This window comes from Anomalospiza imberbis, chromosome 3, assembly GCF_031753505.1.
Source record: "Anomalospiza imberbis isolate Cuckoo-Finch-1a 21T00152 chromosome 3, ASM3175350v1, whole genome shotgun sequence".
NCBI classification, from domain to species: Eukaryota; Metazoa; Chordata; class Aves; order Passeriformes; family Viduidae; genus Anomalospiza; species Anomalospiza imberbis.
The window spans coordinates 24,620,807-24,640,506 of NC_089683.1; the positions used below are offsets into that span (position 1 = coordinate 24,620,807).

The 19,700-nt window shown below is 37.0% G+C and overlaps 1 protein-coding gene across 3 annotated transcripts in view; it reads left to right on the top strand.

Moving 5' to 3' along the window:
* Positions 1-19,700, top strand: part of FAM83B (family with sequence similarity 83 member B) — a 51,368-nt gene that overhangs the window by 8,181 nt on the left and 23,487 nt on the right. Inside the window, exon 1 of one of the 3 annotated variants that reach the window (XM_068183671.1) lies at positions 15,457-15,587. The exons of the other annotated variants lie outside the window; for them this stretch is intronic. The gene's annotated coding sequence lies outside the window, so the exon portion shown is untranslated. Of the gene's footprint in view, positions 1-15,456; positions 15,588-19,700 lie in introns of those variants that run through there. 3 annotated transcript variants of the gene reach the window in all.

Below are 19,700 nucleotides of genomic sequence, written 5' to 3' on the forward strand. Positions count from 1 at the left end.
TGGCATTACATTGTTACCTATACACTACAGCACTTCTGTGGGATAGATGTGATGTTAGCAGAGTGCCTTAGGTAAAACCAAGATGTCAACAAGATGGGCTTACAGTTGGTGTGACTAGACCTCATCTCTAAATGATACAGCTTGCCAACCACCCTCCTCTGTCAACATAGCCTGTGTTCACACAAGGAGGCTCTTTGGTATGACTGTGTCAACTGGGGAGTCTTTTTCACGTTGATATAAGCATGTGAGGAAAAAGCACTGCAAGGTCTGTCTGACCTTAATGATAGAGACTTTTGTAAACAAGCTTTAGCCTTATTTCTCTTATGTTTTGGAGGCTTCTACCTTTAATCATTGGCAGGTTTCCGGCTTCTCTGAGGCTTGAGGTGCTCCTACATCCTGACTCATCACGGCTGAGCTGTCTGAACAGCAACTGATAATGTTTAGCAGTTTTTACTGAGAAGATTATTCATCTGGGAAATGATATCAAGATTATTACTCATCTGTGCCAGGTTGTAGAGGGTTGACATGGTTAACATGAAACTTCCTTCTTTCAGAACACTGTAATACAGAGACTTCAATAGTGAAGTGTTCTCTCCCTCTGTGACTTTTCATAAGAGTTGCCTCAAAACCATCAGTAAGGAGCTTGTACATGTGTGTAGGAAATCTCTTTTTACTATTTTCTTAGGTGTGATTGACAGGGTGAGGCAGCAGGGAAGGGACAGGACGGGGCACCAAAGGGACCTTCTGGCTGTGTGTTTTTCTCTTTTACAGTAACTAGATTCCTCTGTCAACCATGGAGACGTTCTTACACCGTTCTAGAAAGAAGGCACAGTTCAGACTAATATCCAAATAAGGATCTGCTCTTCCTGGAGAGAATTAAAATCTGTTTTTTAAAGAACCATGTTGTTTAGACAACCCAAGCATTACTAGCTTGTAGCACATGCCAGAAAACACTTGAAGACTTTCCTGACATATTTTTGGGATTTATGATGGAATGTATGAGGTAGCACATTATTCAAAAAATATGCAATACTTTTCACTGATTTTATTTTATTCAGATAGACTAGCAGTCGTAAACCTGGGTTCATGAAATCAGTGATATTTGTAAGTATTTTAAAAAAATATAATTCCTTAGAAGCTTAAAAAACATTTGAATGGTTAGTGTATTATAATTTTGGAAAATAAAAAAGGCAGTTGTTTTTGCTGAAATACTCATGATTGGTGTTTTTAATGAGAAAAGTTGCAAAACTTGGGCCCTTGGGAAATAATTACACTATGCACTGTGAAGCAGTGTAACTTGTTATTAGTCTTGCTGGACATTGTTTGTAAGCACTTAGTCAAAAAGGTGTTTCTTTGAATTCTTGTGAGAGAGAGTTATGTACAAAATGTCTGTATTGTTTTCTAAAGCAGTGGACCTCATCAAATAAAACCAGTTGATTCATATTACAAATATATAAAAAGGAAAATATCTTATTTTGGTTTTTTTTTTCTATTTTGTTGTGCATTGTTTCAACCAAGAGTGAGTTGTATTACAGGAAAAAAATATTCATTATTAATTTGTTATTATTTGCTACTAATTATTATTCATTATTTTTCATTATTAATTCATTATAATGTACTGTTAATCTCATTTGGTCATGTGTATAATACAATAATAATTGTCTAGTACTGGCTGCAGTCTAGTATGAAAGAAAATCAAATTCTTACATGCTTATATGAAGAATAATGTTTCTATACAGGAGAAAATTTGTAGAATATGTATGTGTTGAGCAATCTTTTATTTCTCTTTCACCAGTACTCTTTGCCAACTATTTTAAATATAATTTGAACACAGACTGGAACAATGATAATGAATTGTGCTTGTGGCAGTGCTTGTCTTAGCTCACTAATGGTGTCGGTTCAAGCAGATGAGAGAGGGGCTGCACCTTTTTGTATGCAAAGACCAGAGCAATCTGCTGAATTCAGGGAGAAAGAATAGATAAATACAGTAGTTGTCCCACTCAGACATTTTCTGTATTATCTCTAAAGTCTTAGATAATTAGCAGATATCATTTTTTAAGATGAAAGTAACACATAGAAATACTCAGTTTCTGGCTGAAAACTTATAGGCAGCATTTTCCCTGCCAGGATATTCTGCCCCACAAGGATTTCAGCAGGTGCCTTTTGGTTCAGCTGCTCTGCTGAAGGGTGAATTCATCATTGACTTCCTCTCAACATCTGTTAAAAGTCTTCCTAATGGTTGAAAACTAGCATGGCAGTCATGTGTATGGTTTCCAGGTGAAACATAGTTTTCAGTTTGTGGTAGATTTATTTCAGAAAGTGACATTGTGTCCCATTTTTTCTAATTGCACAGAGTACATGCCATGTGTTGGAAGAGGACTCATCTTACTCTTGTTGCTACTGTGTGACCTAGTATCAATTTTTTGTCATCACAAAGTAGTGCTGCTCACAAGTAATTATTTCAGGCATTTTCTCTGCTTGGATTTGCCTTCTGAGTCTTCACATTGTTTTAGCTGCCTGTCCCCTTCTCTCCCTGCTGTCCTGCTCCCCCCACATGAGGGTAGTCCCAGAGCAGTCACAGCAGTGCCCTCACAGTGCCAGCAGAGAGGACTGCCACTGATGGGACACATCCGCAAGCAATTTTATAATATGGAAAACCTGGGACTTTTGTGAAATCCAATTCCTCTAATTGGATCCTCTAAACTTGAAACCCACAATTTTTCCTGGTAGTGCTCCTGTTACCTGGGGAGGATACAAAAGTGAAGAGCAAGCAGAGTGCAGAGCCTGGGGACTGGGAATCTTTGATTCCAACTAATTTTTAATTAGTTGTGGTAGTTTTGTATTCACAGGTTTCTATCTTTGCTAGACTTTTTACATCTTCAATACTCTTATTAAAAGATGTAATTAAATAATTTATAGGTATTGCCATTTTTGTGTCAGAACTCTGCTAATGTGTTATCAAAGCACCACACCTCTGTGATGAATTTAAAAATAGATTAAGGAAGATTAAAGGCCAGATATTGCAGGCAGCTGTATTTCTTTATTAATGTCTGTCTCATTCACATACATATGAGAAGTAAACATACACATATGCTTTGTAGCAGTTCCTCTCATTAAAAAATTTTCTCTTATTGACATAAATCTTTGTCAGTCAAAATAAAAGTGCCATTAAGGAGTCATTCATGCTTTTTGCACTTTCAGTAGATTAAAGTGTTCTTTATCATATTCAGCAATAACTTTGTACTACATTATGCTGAAGCAGTTACAGATCAAAATATGCTATAAATACAAAACCGTTGATTTAAAATAATTTTACCCAAGCAGAATGCTTCTTTCAGTGCCCAGACAAGTGTATTTGAGTTTTGTCTCTCTCCTTTTCTTACTTGTCCAAAAAATACTGGTAATGTTGAAGTGCTATTTTTGTTCATCTTAATTCCTCTCCTGGAGAGATCTCCATTTTTCTGGTTTTTTTTTTTTTTTTTTTTTCTGCCAGGAAACGTTTTTGCCTGAAGAACTATAGCTCTAATCACATTCATAAATCCATAAGCCCTTTTTCATCTTTTACAGTTTTAGGATAGCTTTTGAACTCACAATAGCTTTCCAGCACAGCCAGTGATGCTCTGAGGGGGACACATTTAGGGTCATTTGAAAATTTGAATTCGTTATATATCAGAATTTGGAAACTAAAATTATAATATCTGTGATAAAATTTTAAATAAGCATAGCTTTGTGCGCTGAAACCTGCAGTACTGAAGCAGTATTTGTGTAATACAGTGTAATAGAATCTACATAGAAAGCAGAGAAGTGCTGACAAAACAAAAAAGTTCAAAATTTCCCATTCTTCTGTTTGGAAGGAGTGGGATTGCCAGTGAGTTACATTTTTTAAGTTTCCTGTTATATCAGATCTGAGTAGAAGTATCTACTTCACTTGTAACTATTTCAGAACAACTTGCTTAATGCTGCATTATTTTCCTTGAGGAGTACTGCAAATATGCCAGCCCAGATGATAGAGGAGTCAAAGTACACTTTATTATTTACTGCTCTAAAAGTAGTGCAGACCTTGCCCTAGATAGCTGTGTAGTCATGCCTTCCATTTTAACCTGTTGATAAAGTATCTATATCCATTTTCTATATCTATAACCATTTTCTAACAAAGATACAATAAAATTGCAAGAGAAGCTAAAGTCCACATTTTCAGAAATGCTGTCAACATGCCTGAGACCTCAGAGGGCTTTTGCTCTCTAAAACCCTACTGTAAAACCTTTGGAAGGAAGGAAGCATTGGCAACCCAGCCATAACAGGGTGTAACTGGTGCTGAGCTTGCCACTTTACCGTAGGATCTGCAGACATCCATGAAATGACTCACCTCAATAGAGCTGTTCAAAATAAATAATTGCAAGATCTGGCCATCGCTTGCTTGATCAACAGTTAATAATTTTTCAGTATATAATCCACTGATCAGTAAGCCAGCTGAATTTATAGTAGTGTTATTTGCATTATAAATACAGAATTATAAGCAATCAAAATATCTATCTCTGCTTTCCTTGCCCTTGTTTGTCATCTTTTCCCATATCTTAGGTGTTTGTTTTCTGAAGCAGTGAACATTATTATGTTTCACTGCATGTCTGTATATTGTACACATTACTGCTGTCTACTCTCCCTGATTGGTGCCAGCCAGTACAGACATATCACTGTTACAATATAAACAGTAGATTCAGAATTTGTATGCTCTCCTTTATCCTTAGCCAGCAAAGAGCATAACCAAAGTGTGTGTGGTTCTGTAAATGAGGCTGCTCAGACACACTGAGCATTAAAGGAATAGAAATCACTTTTTTTTTAAAGATACAGTTATAAACCAAAAGTGTGAGAATATTATACATTAGCAAACAGTACTCAGAGCAAGTAGGGGCTGTTTTTTATTTTCTTGCCTCTGTAGTTTTAGTTTTTGATAAAAATTATAGTTGTACATTTGTAATTATGCAGACTAATTTCTGATGAACATTAGTACTTCCCTGATAAAAATTGCAGACCGTAGCTGTGTAATGCTTACTTTTTGAATGTGTTTGTAAAAGCATGAAGCACTTCTTAGCTTCAGATAAGAAGGGTGTGACGTGTACAGGGTGTTCTCATACCTTATCTAGGAGCGGGTTATCTTAACCAGTTCTGTCTCTTGGTCTGGAGTGCTTGTGCTGACTGCCTGGAAGATGTATGGTGTGAGGGAACAGAACAGATTGCTCAAAACCAGGGTCCATGGTGACCCCTGCTTTCCCCAGCAAGGAGTGTGGGCATGTAGCTGCCTTCAGAAAGCTTCTTGGTGCGTCTTTTATGCAGGGATTTTTGCTAGCTGCAGCACCAGATCTCCTCAGGCCTTTTCAGTTCTGCCAGTGATCCTGCTGTCAGAGACGAAGCTGAGTGATAGGATAATATGAGAAGTTATGCACCGTATCTCTTAGAGATGAAAAGACAACTTTGAGATCTGCATCATCCACTAGCAATCAGGCTCAAACAGTAGCACAGGATTGTGTGTTCAAGTAGCCAAATAGGTGTGCCTTCAGTTCAAACAGCAGATACAACATCTCAGCCCTATTTTCATGCTGTTTCCTGGAGCTGCAGGCACTCTTTGCTAAGAAGGCTGCACTTCAGCTCAATAAATTCCCTTCACGGCTTAAGCACTAGGTGAAGCACTAAGACATCACCTTTGAATTCAGGTGAATCTGAGTGGCATCAGCCCACAGAAGGCATTGTAGTTAGTGTTTAGGCTTTTGGTGCTTGATACAGAAGAAATAATATTGACGACAAGACAAAATAACTGGCACAGAAGAAAATTGTGATTCCCGGTGGGACCTTTCTCAAGAAATGCCCACTAAGGGACTAAGCTGTTCTTAAGCTGTGCAGAACTCCCTGTTAGTGAGCTGTGCCTGCTGATTAGAGACATCAGAGATGGCAAACAGAAGTTGGCAGTGTCAAACCAGCAACACTGATTTGTTGCAAATGCCAGAGAGATGCTGCTTGTCAAAGCAACTAGGTTTCCATCCAGCATGACAGAGCACAGTAATATCTAAAGCTGACTGCTGTTCTGATAATTTCCTGTCACTGACTAATGGTGGATTAGCACAGGCATGCAATAATTGCCTGAAAAGTCATTCTTAAGGGCATGTTTTTTTTTTTAAGTAACAGACAGGCTGTGGCTGCACAGAATGTATCTGATAGAGATCAGTAACCTTTGTGTACTGAGGATGGGCCTAAAAATACAGCCATCTACAAGTCTAACTTTTACAGCAGTATGTACCCTAAGAAGTCTACAGAAAGTTGTTTTAAAATGTAACAAAAACTATGTTATTTTGCTTAAAGGATATACTTTTAAGATGAGAAGACTGATCATAGATATGAAACTGGGAAGTATGACTGATTCTTCTATTTGTTTATTTATTTGCTATCACCCTATTTCATGTTTTAGCATAACATGAGCACCAGTAATATCACTGTATTTTCAAATGGGTTTTATGATGCACAAAATTATTGCAGTAATATCATCATCTATTCTGTTAATGAATTCTAGATTACTGAATATCAGTAAGCCATTTGTGCCAGAAATCTCATTAGTCAGAGGATTTGATTTCTTATGCATGAGTTTAATGATGACAGTTCAGTCCAGATGTGAAGTGCCATATGATACTGCAATCACCTGCTACAGGATTTCTGTCCCAAGTAAAGGTCCTGTTCTTCATCTTGAAGTTAGAGGAGTTAAACAGTGTCTTTGCAATGAGTTCTTGAGAGCTCAGGAAGCTCTTTTTGTGTGCATGCCAGAGCCTTTCAAAGCCAGAGCTCCAGGTGTGGAGAAAGGAGAGCAAAGGAAGGAAAAGATGGGCTGGTTTTGGGTGTTGGGAAAGAGGCATGTCAGAGGAGCAGGGATCCTGCCAGTCCTTTCAGTTGATTCTTTTTAGAAATCAGTGGAGCAACTAAATACTGTTTTGACCTTCTGAGGGACCATAACACTCTGGAACCTGCACACAGGGAGAAAATGCTGGCAGCTTGATGTTGCTGGAGTCTTAGAACACCATGTGGAAGGGCACAGCTTAAGACATACAGAGATGGATCAGTGTTGAATCAGCTGGGCTCCACTCTGTGGTGGTGAGCATTGATCAGAAGTAACTTCCTGAAAATCTGTATCAGTGGGGTGGGAGGCACAAAAGGCACAAAGGTTGTGCATACTGAAGCGATCATTCTTACATACCTGACAGGAAACTATCATACATACATTTTTGGTCATAGTTTCTCTTTCCTTTCCCTCTCCCCTTGCCCCCCGCTCCAGCTCTGTCCTGTGGACAGCCCTACCTCCTCTGTCCTTTCGCCTTCCCCTGTGCACCTCTGACAGAGGTGAACATTTGCTGCCTGCTCTAGACACTAGTGGCATCTTTCTGGAAAGCAATTCCAGATGCGACATCTGGCAATGATATTTCTCTCTTAGGTCAATAAAGAAATGTGGCTGCCCTGGAGGGTGCCAGTCAGCATACCTGAAGAAGTGCTTGCAGTATGGTGTTTGTGTCAGTCCCCGTCCTCTGTCACTACCAGTAAGAACTTGTAAAGCACCAACATGATGTTAGAAACACAGCAATGCTTTTGAATTGCTAGTCTAATCAATTTTATTGCCAGGTTTCTGATTTTTTATTATAAATTGCATCTCCAATATTAAATATTAGGAAGGTATATTTTCTGAACGGGATTATCTTAGTGATGTTTTTGGGAAATATTGCAAAGTTTAGAGATTGAACAATTGTGTATCAGAAATTACAGTAGGCTATTTAATTACAACTGTGACTTGTATATACAATTGCTTTTCATCTCATTTTATCAAACAGTACATCTATTAAAATTTGGGGAATTTTAATAGATTTTTTGGGGAATATTTAGTAAAGGGCAGAGAGACAAAAAAATAATATCTGCTCAATGAAGACACTTTTTTTTTTTTCTTCAAGCAAAATTAGATCTGTAATTCTGGGAGGATTTAAATACTGTAATTTGTGTACATGAGAGGTTCTATTAACTTGACATGCATATCTTTGCAGGATTGATGCCTAGGGATATGGCCATATATCTTTAAGGATCTGATTTTGAAGGTTTAATTAATTTCTTTCTCTTAAATCATGACACAGTACATTTGTAGTCCAAAATGAGCTACATCTTCAGGTGATTGCCTCCACTGTGAGCACCTAAAAAAAGAATAACATGTGTCCAAGCAGACTGCTGTAATTCTTTTATTCTAAAAAAAAACTGTGTTGAATAACTGAAAAGCTGAAAGCCAAGCAAAGCCATGAAGCCAATGGAAAGTTTTCCTTTCCCCAGATCCTGTTCCATCCCTTTGCTGATCCCTGCATTCAGGCCCAGGTCCTGCAGAGGTGGGGTGGGTACACAGATGAATGTTATAGAAGATAGGCTGGTCCCTTCAAAAGAAATACAAGAGTGAGACAGTTTATCATGTTAATACATAAAGAGCAAGAACAGATTTTGCCAATATAGAATGTCTATCAAAGAACATTTTATTCTGTAGTTTCCTATAAATAACCTCAACCAAAATTATTAAGTCCTCTGCTAAAAAACCTTAACAGTTTGTACAGGAGATACAGGCTTTATTCTGCCACATTACATGTGTTTACTGAGCTTATGTACACTGCAAGGAAAATTCCATGGAAAAGTTTCTCAATTTGTACTTTTAAGGCTTTAAAAATGATTGCAAAATGTATTGCAAAAAGCATACGTGCACTTTTCCATGTATGCTGGCATGCAAGTAACAAAAACAAAAGAAAAAACAGTAAGAAGCGAACATCTGGAATTTAGTTATTGTGGTAGAACTGTCCAGAATAGTTTATGGATGTTGCTTTTTAAATGCTCCATATTCTTAAATTAAAGCAAAACAGTTACCTTGAGAAATAGACAATTAGGACGTTGATACAAAATGGTGTGTACATAGGTAGGTCTAACTATTTTGAATTTTCTTAGTGGTGTTTAAAAAATTCTAGAGATCAGAATTTCATAGTCTGCTAAATTCTGTGCAGAGACATTGCTCATGCTGTCTGAGGAGGTTATTTGCTAAATTTAATTATACAAAGTAGTCCTTTGAGATATAAAGTAAAAAAAGTAAATAATTTAATGTGTTACTGTCTAGTTCATAACCCAGCCATCTATTTTTAAGGTAGTAGATTGCACATAATAAAAACAGATAATTTGAAAAGGGGAAAATACCTAATTTCTGAAACATGTAATAACAGTATTTTAATGTAGGCACTGAAGTTACAAAGCTGAGTACTCTATCTGAAGGGCTCATTAGAATTTAATCCTTGTCAGGCTTTTTTCTATAGAATGTAATTAGGTTGAAAATACCACAAAAAGCTAGGTGTTTAAACATTTGGGGGGATTTCCAGCTAAGCACATTTGTTGAAGCATTCTAGGAGCACAGTTATAGATACCTGTTGTGGAAATATGATACTGAATGAGAAAAAAAAGCTGTGGCATTTTAATTCCAAATACAGAAATCTTTCTGACCTGTTTTAAAGAAGTAACAGTGGCATTGTTGGTTGCCTTTCATTTCACACTGATGTTCACACAGACTTTCTAGTTTTAAAAACTCAAATGGAACTTAGTCAGAGCTGCTTTTTGTCATACACTATGTGTGGGGATTCATAATATATATAGTGCATGCAAAAAGAAGCAGACATGGGTTTAAGCATAATTTTTCCTTACTCAGTAGATCTAAATCTGAGCAGTCTCTTTGATCAGTCTTGGCTGAATCTGTGTAAAGAATCTAAAATTTTCCCTAAAGAAAAGAAATCCCTGATATGGTACCAAAAAGGTTCTTGTGGATGCCTGTTGGAAGTATTGCTGTCATAATAGTGGAGAAGTTTCTGAAAATTATGCAAAATATAATCCAGTTTGGAGATCATGAAAAAAATCACATTGACTAGGATTTAAGCTACTTCTTTAGTGAGGAGAAATTTGGAAATAAAGCATTGTAACATAAAAGTTTAAAATATTCCAGCACTTTACTTTTTTGTTCTAATTTGGTGACTTCCGCTCTCTGTCCTAAATTATAGTAAAAATACACTGGTTTGTATTTTCTCTTTTTCAACAGCCGTGAATAAAACAATTACAGTGTAAGCAATAAGCATTGAACTATTCTGGATTTGTTTGTGGCTCTAAATTGGATTTTGGCCTGATACAGTAAAAATGCAAAGCATCCTATTTTGATCCATTTTATGCTTATAAAATATATAAATGCAAGAGAAATCTCTTTACAACTTGAAAAAAAAAGTAAGAACTGACATTAAATATTTTTAAATAATCTGTATTAACAGGTTACAAAATATTTATATAAATAAATTCACACATACACACAGAGGAATTTCATTGAAAAGCTTGCTGTCAGCAGTGCCATAGGCTGAAATGCAGAACACCTGTGAATATGATGTATGCCAAAAATCTTTCACTGTAATTATGAACATAGGTAACTAAATTAATGCATTATGAAAATTGAGAATGTTATTTCACTTAGGTCAGTTTAATTAATTTCAAAGTCAGGGTTAGTTCTTGAAGGTCAGCAGGTTGTCCAGGAAGAATTTTAATGGTAATAAACCATACACTCCTTTTTCCTTCCATTCTCAAATTTGTTCAAAACCACAAAACTGAGAAAATCCCAATTTAAATGTTTCATTTGTTTTTGAGTTGTAAAATATTCCTTGGTGTTTCCCAGAACCTGCAGTTTTTGCTTCCTTGGGTTTTTTTTAGGTGTGCTTTGGGGTTCTCTGCACCTGGGAATTTGAAGTGAGTGGCTCTTTGCATTGTATGTAGTGAGAATTCCTGTGCTCCAGGTTCATTCTCCTCAAAATCCCAGTGGCAGGCCTTTAGTTTTTAACTCCTTCATAGAGACATGATCTCCCCCAAGACTAGCAGTCATTCTGGTATTTTAATGAATGCTATTTTTTGTATAAAGCAGTCTTCTGTACTTCTTGATTATACACCACTGTTTGTACTGTGTTCATGTGTCCTCTTCAAGAACCTTGTCATTGCTTTCCTTTTCAGATATGATTTTCCAAGTGATTTTACTGGTAGTTGTTGTAAAAAAGAGCTGGGTAAACGTGAGCCTGTGATCAGTGCTTGTAGCCTTTAAAAACTCATAGCTTGTTTGGGCTCTCCCTATTCATCTTTGCAGCCATTTCTGGACTGTGAAATCAGCAGAGGCTGATGAAATGGAGAGATTCACAGGTTTTGATGTCAGGAGAGACTGTAATGATAATGGCATCTGACTCCCTGAACAACACAAGCCTGACACTGTTGCATCTTCAAAGAGCTGATACTAAGAATAAATCTGACCTTAAAACAGGTGGGTGCTAGTCTTACTGTCAGCACTTTGGGGTAACTAATTCATAATTGCCCAGGAGATAAGTTTTTTTTGGACAATCACTTTTCTCTAAATGATGGAATTTGCTTAAGGAAACCCAGGTTGCAAGCCCAGACCAAGCCTGCTTGAGTTTTCTGCTTGTATATCTCATCACTCAACATGACAGTCAGCCAAAAGAGAAGGTGCAGAGAATTCTAAATGCAGGACTGGAGGCTGAGGTGAGGCTCGGGCTGATTTGTAGCTGCAGGGGTTGATTTCATAGGGACCTTGGGATGCTCAGCCTCTCCACAATCCCGGGCTGTTGGCCTCTGAGAATGTGCTCACACAGCAGGGATCAGTGCACAAGGGCACTCGCGAGGAGCAGGGTGTCCTCACCTCCTCAGAGCGTCACCTTAGCATGACCAGACTTTTTCCAGTGGCAGAGCTCATTAGCAGTGGGCTGCCTCAGGTGTCCCTGCACAGGACAGCAGCGTGACGTGCACACACACACGCCCTGTATGTGTTCAGTTTCCGAGATGCAATATGTTATTCCTGCATTTATGGAATGGGTTGCGCTTTACGGAGGAAAAGCTTTCTGTGTGCATTTAAGTGTTAACTTAGGAGGACTTTAAAAAGATTATTATTTTTCCTGGTAATTCTTCTGGAATCTTTTATGACAGAGAAGTACTAGAAACAGATTTCAGTAAGTTTCTGGTTTTTTAGTTACTCCAGGGATGATTTGGGAGGTTGTAAGTAACATTACTCTATTAAAAATATATTTCTATGGTAATATCTTCTAGAACTGGATAAAATGGGAGTGATTTACATGTTTTTCTAGTTCCCTGCATTTGTCTCCATTCAAAGGTCTTTAAAAAGTATGGGGTTTATTGTATGTTTTTATTTTTGCTGAAAATAAAAAAAAATTCTGATTGACCTAGACCTTATACATTGGTCTAGGACTTGGAAGACTTGTATACAAATTCCTTGTAGAACACAGACTCCTCATCTATAAATATGAATATAATCTCAGAGTGGTTTGTGAAGACATATATATTGGTGTACTCATGCTAGGGGTAGGTAACACAGTTTCAAGAGTTTGTGGTGAAATCTGCCTTTTTCATATGCTTCCAGTGGTTTAAAACTTTATATTTTTGCATCAACCTTTTGTGTATTTGTTTTGTCCATGAGATTGTTTGTTTGCTTTAGAGTATTCAAGCAGAAATGTTACTTTTTTTCTCACAATGCATCTGTGAGAAACAAGAAAACAGCTTTTTTGTTGTACACTTGAAATAGTGTTTCTAATTTATGTTGTATTTCAGCAAATCCTCAATCATCCACAGAAGTGTCATGAAAGTCTTACCTTTGCATACATGAGTCTTGTTTCATTGCAAAAATTGTTCCTGTGACAGTGAAAATTATGTATATTGCACATCTAAGATTGAAAATAGACTGGAGTATCTTTTAATTGCCAACTGCTAGTCACAGTAAACCAAAAACTATAATAGACTCACTGAAAAATTCCTTCCTGACAGCTGCACTTCTTGAGTGAGTGCACACTGTACCAGTATCTGAAAGCAGATTCAGAATTACAGGGAGAGACTCTGAAGAGCAGGAAAAGAAGTACACCTTTTTAAGTGAGAAAGAAAAAAGAATAAAAACAGTCCTGTTACTACATTTGCAATGCTTGCTCTTTTTTCTTTTGTTGATGCAGTGCTGGTTTGGAACTTTTTATCTAAAGGAAATAGGCAAATAATAAGATGGGTTTTTTCAGTCAGTGTATGTGCATATGTGTGCATTCCTCTACATGCACACATGTGCACACTATGCTACAGAAAGTGTGGACTCCATGCAGGCACACAGGCACGGGGAGCAGAGCAGTCTGGGATGGGGAGAGGCTTTCTGGCATGCACTTGGAGTAGGCAGGTTACTCAAGGGAACGTTTCCTGAGACCCGAGAGGTACTTTGTAAGAGCAAATATTTATTTGAAAGACATAATTTTGCATTGAAAATCAACACTTCACAAAGTGTTCTTGGAATAAAATGTTCACCTCTCCTCCACAGATGTATATTGCATGTTCTCACCTCCATCCTTACTTCACACAACTGAAGTTATCTAGTATATTTAGCTATTAGCATGCTTGGCACATTTTCCAGCAGAGCCAATTTGCCAGTAGAACATGGCTTAATGTAAATCCGTGGGTGGTTTGGTCAGTGGTGTTTCTGCTTTTGTTCCCTATTATTAGGTTCTGCTTTTGATGGCAAAATAAGTGAATTTTCCTCTCTGCCCCTCATGTTTTCTAGCATATATACCTCTGAGGTACACAGATATTCAACACAGGAATGTTTTGTGGCTGCAGGGGATTCACTGGCACAAACAGGCAGCAAATCTTGCAAAGGAAGGTACTGAAGAGCTGCAGTAGGCACTCTTGAGACTGATTCTCTTCTTCCTCCATTCTTAAATTCAGGTATCTGCTGTGATGTTTTGGAGAATACTACCTTGCTGTAGCAGAAGTTTTGCATTTCTTGCAGATGTTCAGCAGGCTTCCTGATTAGATTTCTGATTATCATTACCCAAATGGAGGTTAGGTGTGTATGTGTGAACTGGCATGCAGTGCACATTAGGAGGACTATTTTGTAGAAAGGGGAATGCTCTCACATACATGAAGCTGTTCAGTGGAAGATTTGTCATAACATGTTTCTCTTTTTCTTAAAAAATCCCTATTAACTTGCCATTAACTTCGTCACTAGCTCAATTGAGTATTAAGGGTTCAGTTACTTGCACAGTGATAACTCATTTATTTGAATAATTGTTCATTTAATGATTCTTGAATGAGTGCTTCATTATGCATCCTATCCTTGTGAGAATGAGAGAAATGAGAGGAGCAGACCATAGTGGCCATCTGTGGCTGAGGCAGATGGAATCTGGGTCACGGAAGGAAGTCTTGCAGCCTGGCTGTGTATCTGCTCCTTCCCAGATGTGTCCTGGAAGTGGCCTAGGGTTCTGATTTGAGAAAACATTATGAATACACTTAATAAACTTATAACCATCAAAAATAAACTTTTACATTTAATTGGAAAGAGTAGTAGATAGCAAAGATGGAGTATTATAAATGCCTGACCAGACTTTGTCACAGGAATCAAATAATCTTTCCTCTGATTTTGCATAACTGTAGTATCAAATTGCAGGTGATGAATTCATACTTGTGTGGTCTCATGGAGGAGCTGTGCAGATCAGTGAAAGCTGATGCTAGCTGCATTTTCAAAATAATAGTGTCACCAAGATAATTGTAAAGCTGTATTGCTGCTTGCTTGACAGAGATGGTTATTCAAAAGTCAGCTCACATTGAGGCAAAAGATCATTTGAGCAAAGACCTGGCAGAGACAAATAAGAAAAAAATGTTTCTTTAAATTTTTTTCACTTGTGTCTATTAATTCCATTTCTTATCCCTTGACTTGCAACTCCCTCAAATATCTCACTACATCTATAAGATTCATGCTCTAACAAGAATTGTCAGGTTTCACTTAAAAAACTTTTAAAGGATTTAAAAATGGAAATAATTTTTATAAATACAGTATTTTTAAAGCATAGCATTGGTACTGAAATTACAACTCTTTAATAATATTTTTACTTGTAATTATTTTATAGTTTTAATTTTTAAGTGCTGCATTTGATTCAGGAATTAAATTCAGTTTAGTGCCTTGTTTGGTTTCAATTAACTATTGACTCCAGTGGGGCTGCAAGAATTGCAGCACTACTTATCCTCTTATTTCAGTTTGCTTCACGGGAGGTTTGAGCAGGGTTTTTATAATTGCTTCCCTACTATTTCAGACATTTTACTCCCTATGTTATTGTGCATAAAAATTTGAATCTGTTTTCTTCCTGAAAAGCTGCTCATAATTATTTATTAGCAAGACTAATCTTTTCTTATCTTTAGGACATTCTGCCGATACATTCAGACTAGTCTGCAATTACTTTTTTTCCTTTTTCATTTAATCTATAATAAATAATCTAGCATGCCAGGGTAATGGATTTCACCTGAGGACCTGAACATGATTTGCAGACAACAATTAATTAATTAGTTTCAAAACCTGTCTTAAACAGGTGAAATTGTAATGCAGTCTGCCAGCACACAGTCATTAGCAATATGTTGCACAAGTAGCTGTGGCTGCTCCCCGAGCAGGTGGTGTAATCTGCTTCTCATGAGTATCAGGGAAGGTTCCTGCTCAATTGGCAGCATGTTTAAAAAAGTAAATAGTTTAAATCATCTGATTAGGTTGTTTACTGGCATTCAGATGTATCTATGTGCCATATGGACTTATGCAGGCTTACATTATGTCTGTGATAAATGTTTCAGAGAACTGATCTTACATAATTGCTGTTGCTCTTTTTGCAACATAAATATTACTGTGTTGTCCAGGCATTCTATTTTTACTTATAAATGCATTTTACTATATCATCTAGCTAAACTTGAAAAAATGTTAAAGGTGAATAGAGAATCTGGCAGAGCTAAACCCTGAAGAAACTTCATTATTCACCCTCTCTTATTTATACTAGAGGATCACTGGCTTTCCTTTATACTGACCCATCACTACCTGTGACCAGTAACTTTAAACAGCCTGCATTCTGTATTTTTCTGGTTTACTCTAACCATATTACTGCTTGAGGTGATCTCCTTAAACATAGTTAGGTACATCTATAAAATTTGAAATTAGTGGCATTGAAGTAAATAGTAGTTGTAGCAGGAATCAAAAGCTTTGTTGTGAATATCATAATGGTATAGTCATAAAATGTGGAATAAAAAGGGGAGTATTTTTAAGCTTGTATAAAATTTATAGGAACCCATTTTAATCCCACATTCAGCATCCAATATCAGGTTGCTTTGAGTCTCAAATTTAAATGAGCTTGGAGTTCCTCCCTTGAAAGGGGGAAGAAGGGACAGGAAGGAAGAAAGAAAGAATTAAGAGAGTAGAGTGGTAGGGGGAAGAAGAGGGAAGTCACAGAAGGAAGGGAAGGGGGAACAGAAATAGGCCATAATAATCTGTAAAATATAGTGGGTTTGCTTCCCCTTCTGTGATGGCAGTATGAAAATCTTTAATATCATTGAGCTTACAAGCTGCTGGAAATACATGCAATCAAAATGTTTTTATTGGACAACTACTTTACACATCTGGCCAATAGCCAGTCCTTAAGTGTTTATACCTCATGTGTCTATTACTGACCCTCAATCACTTATGAAGCTGAATACAAAAGGTGTATTTCAAAAAAGGATGAAATAAGCAATATTTGAGAAGATGTTTTCCCATTTACCCTTCCCTAAATATGTGATTAGCCTTCATGTCTTTATTAATTGACTCCTTTGTTGGTTTCCCTTTCAGAAGTCAGGCAGAGCAACCAGCTTGGGTCATCAAGCTGTTTCTTGAATTGTGGCCATAAGCATTATTTCCCTGATACTCAAAAGTTTAATTAAAAATTACCAAGAGCAAAATTATTTTGCTGTCTTGAATGTGATCCATCCAGGTCTGCTAATTACTGCTGCAACCAATATTACTCTATTGCAGTAGACTGTAATGTTCCTTCTTAATCTAAAGACAAAGAAATTATGCCACTACTTTCCAGAGATTAACAGGAGCCTCTGTTGAGGCTTCCTTTCTTCACTTTGGTATTATCTTCTCTAGACCATGAACTAGAGGAGGTTTTTAACCAGAATTGCTTTTAGTCTCAGTTGGAGCTCTATGGACATACAACAATGCCTTCTACAAAGATTCCCAATTTTTTATTCCTCTTTTTTTTTCCTACATTTATCTCTGAAACACTTTGTTTTCCAGTGTTCCTTATGCAGTCTATCTTTTGGAAGAAGTTTCGAGTGTCTGTAGAGGACTAACCTTCAATAATTAATGATACAATTAGGAATTGTTTCTCAGTATCAAGGTCATTATGTCAGTTATATAATCAGCTCATGGTCATTGGTCTGCAGCACTTCACTGATTTGAAATCTAGTGATTGAACTTTTTTTTCGTTTGGTTTGGTTTTCTGGTTTGGTTTTTTTGGTTGTTGTTATAGTTGCTGTTTTAAATCGGGCACTGCCTACAAAAACAGATTTATTTTCTCTTGGATGCAGTGCCTTCCATGTTAGAAAATATTAGTCTTTGCATGAATTTGTGTTTACTTGATGCAAGGTCACCCTGGTGTACTACTCGTGGACTTAGCAGTACACGGCCTACAAGTCTTTCTCAACTGTATGCTTTTATTTTTCCACTTGCTAAAAATGTTGATAGGCCATCCATGTGGATTGTGCCTAACATACTGCATATAGGTATTCCAAAGTCTATCTTTCTCAATCATAAGCTGCTCTGAAACACATCAGGTTTGTCTGCTGACTTGGATACACCAAGATTTTCATGTGCATAGAAATGAAAAAAATAAGTGTTTCCTGCTTTTGAGACACTTTCTTTCATCTAACTCCATTCTTTTCCAGCATCTACTGTGGAGTCAGTCAGCAGTTTCCACCCCTGTGTTATATACCTGCCTTTCTCTTTGGATTCTCTTCTGTGCAAGTTGTTCTGCTGTACCTACTTATTCTTGTAAGCAAGAGCAAGGGATTTCAGGCAGTTTACTATTAAGGTCTTAAAGATGACAAACAGTACACAGCTTTTGCATAAGCAAACTTAAAAGAAAAATTATCCTTCCTGGTCTAGAAAAGTTGGTCTGAATCATCTCTTCTTCGTATAACTATGCCTTTGAAGAAGAGAATCTTTCATTGTTTCTAAGTGACTAATTAACAAATGCCAACAAAGTTCTATACTTGAAGAAATGCTTTTGTTATAGGTTAAAGTCTACAGCCTGTAAATGTTCATTTATATTGTGGGGTTTTATACAATATCTAACATTTTCCAATATATAAACTCTCAGGAAGAGGGGTTTAGTATTGAAAATGTATACAGGACACTTGAGGAAACCCAAGTGAATCAGTAGGAAGGCAGACTGACTCAGAACATCACTCCATTCCCATATAAGAAACCCCACCAAAATGTACTGTTAAAGGTGGCAAACCCCCAAAATATTCTCTAGAATTGTTACCTAGATTAGCTGATACATTTACTTTGACTCTTTGATAAGCAGTCAATTATTTTAATATTTCTTGAAAGAAGTCACAGGAAGAACCCTTAAAAGTATTAATGTCCAATCTAGTTTACTGTGGCAGGAGGAGCATTTTTAAATAGGAGTAATTTGAAAGGACAATTTTAGTGCATTTAAAAAAGTGTTTTTGTCCCTTTGCCTTCCCCTTATCCCCCCCTGCATTTGAGGTATCCCTTTCCCTTGTTCTCCAGTGCGAGATAATAATTTCAGGTACTGAAAGAGTTTTTTAACCTTTCAGTAGTAACTCATAGTACTGAGACTTTTAAATAAAATAAATAAGACTTATCACACTGTTGTGCATTGTTTGTTTTTGTGCAGTCACTAAATATGCACATATGAATAAGTGCTTCTACTTACAAAAATTTAAAATAAAAAGTATAACATTATAATATTAATTTAAATAGCCTAAACATCGCTAAATATTAAGGAATCCCATGAGAACCCACATATTGAAGCTATTAATACTCTTTTAAATAAAAAAGATATTTCTGAAGCAGAAGTCTTTGAAATTCATCGTAGAGAAAGCCGGAGGCTAGAGAAGTACCTTTGATTTTTGTCATGAATTTCCATTGTGGTAAAGCAGAGTCGTAGGCCATCAGAAATCCTGGCATTTCCTTTCTGATTGCTTTCCTCAGAAAAAGCTTGGCAGCTTCTCAAAATAACAACTGAATATGAACATTCTGAAGAGCTAAATACGAATACTAGTCTTGCTACCCAACCAGCTGCAGCCCACATGGCACTGGGAATACAGCAGCAATATCAATGGCAAGAGAAGAAAGGGCAGAGGACGGTCCCTAATGCGTTCCCTCCTTCTTGCCAAGGATTTTCTGTGCTGCCTTATGTCCTTTTCTGTAGGCTCTCTGCCTGCTTCTGTTCTCAGTGACAGAACACAACTTGCTTGCTAAATACCAAAAGCATTTTAGTTGTTGATGGAAGCACTGCAAGCAGGAAGGAAAGTGTTAAAATTGAGCATTGTGAACGCTTGTTGTTTTAATCATGCATGACAGAGTTTTGCAGATTTAGATAAATATTTTCTTGTGTATGGTGTGCCAGCACTGACCAGCAGCTGTTTCTTTGCAGATCCTTCATTCCAGGGATTAGGTTTATAAATGCTCTTTGGAAAGTCCCCGTGAAGAATCCCTGGAATATCCCCTTTCATCTTCTCATTGCCATGACTTGCTGAAACTCAGT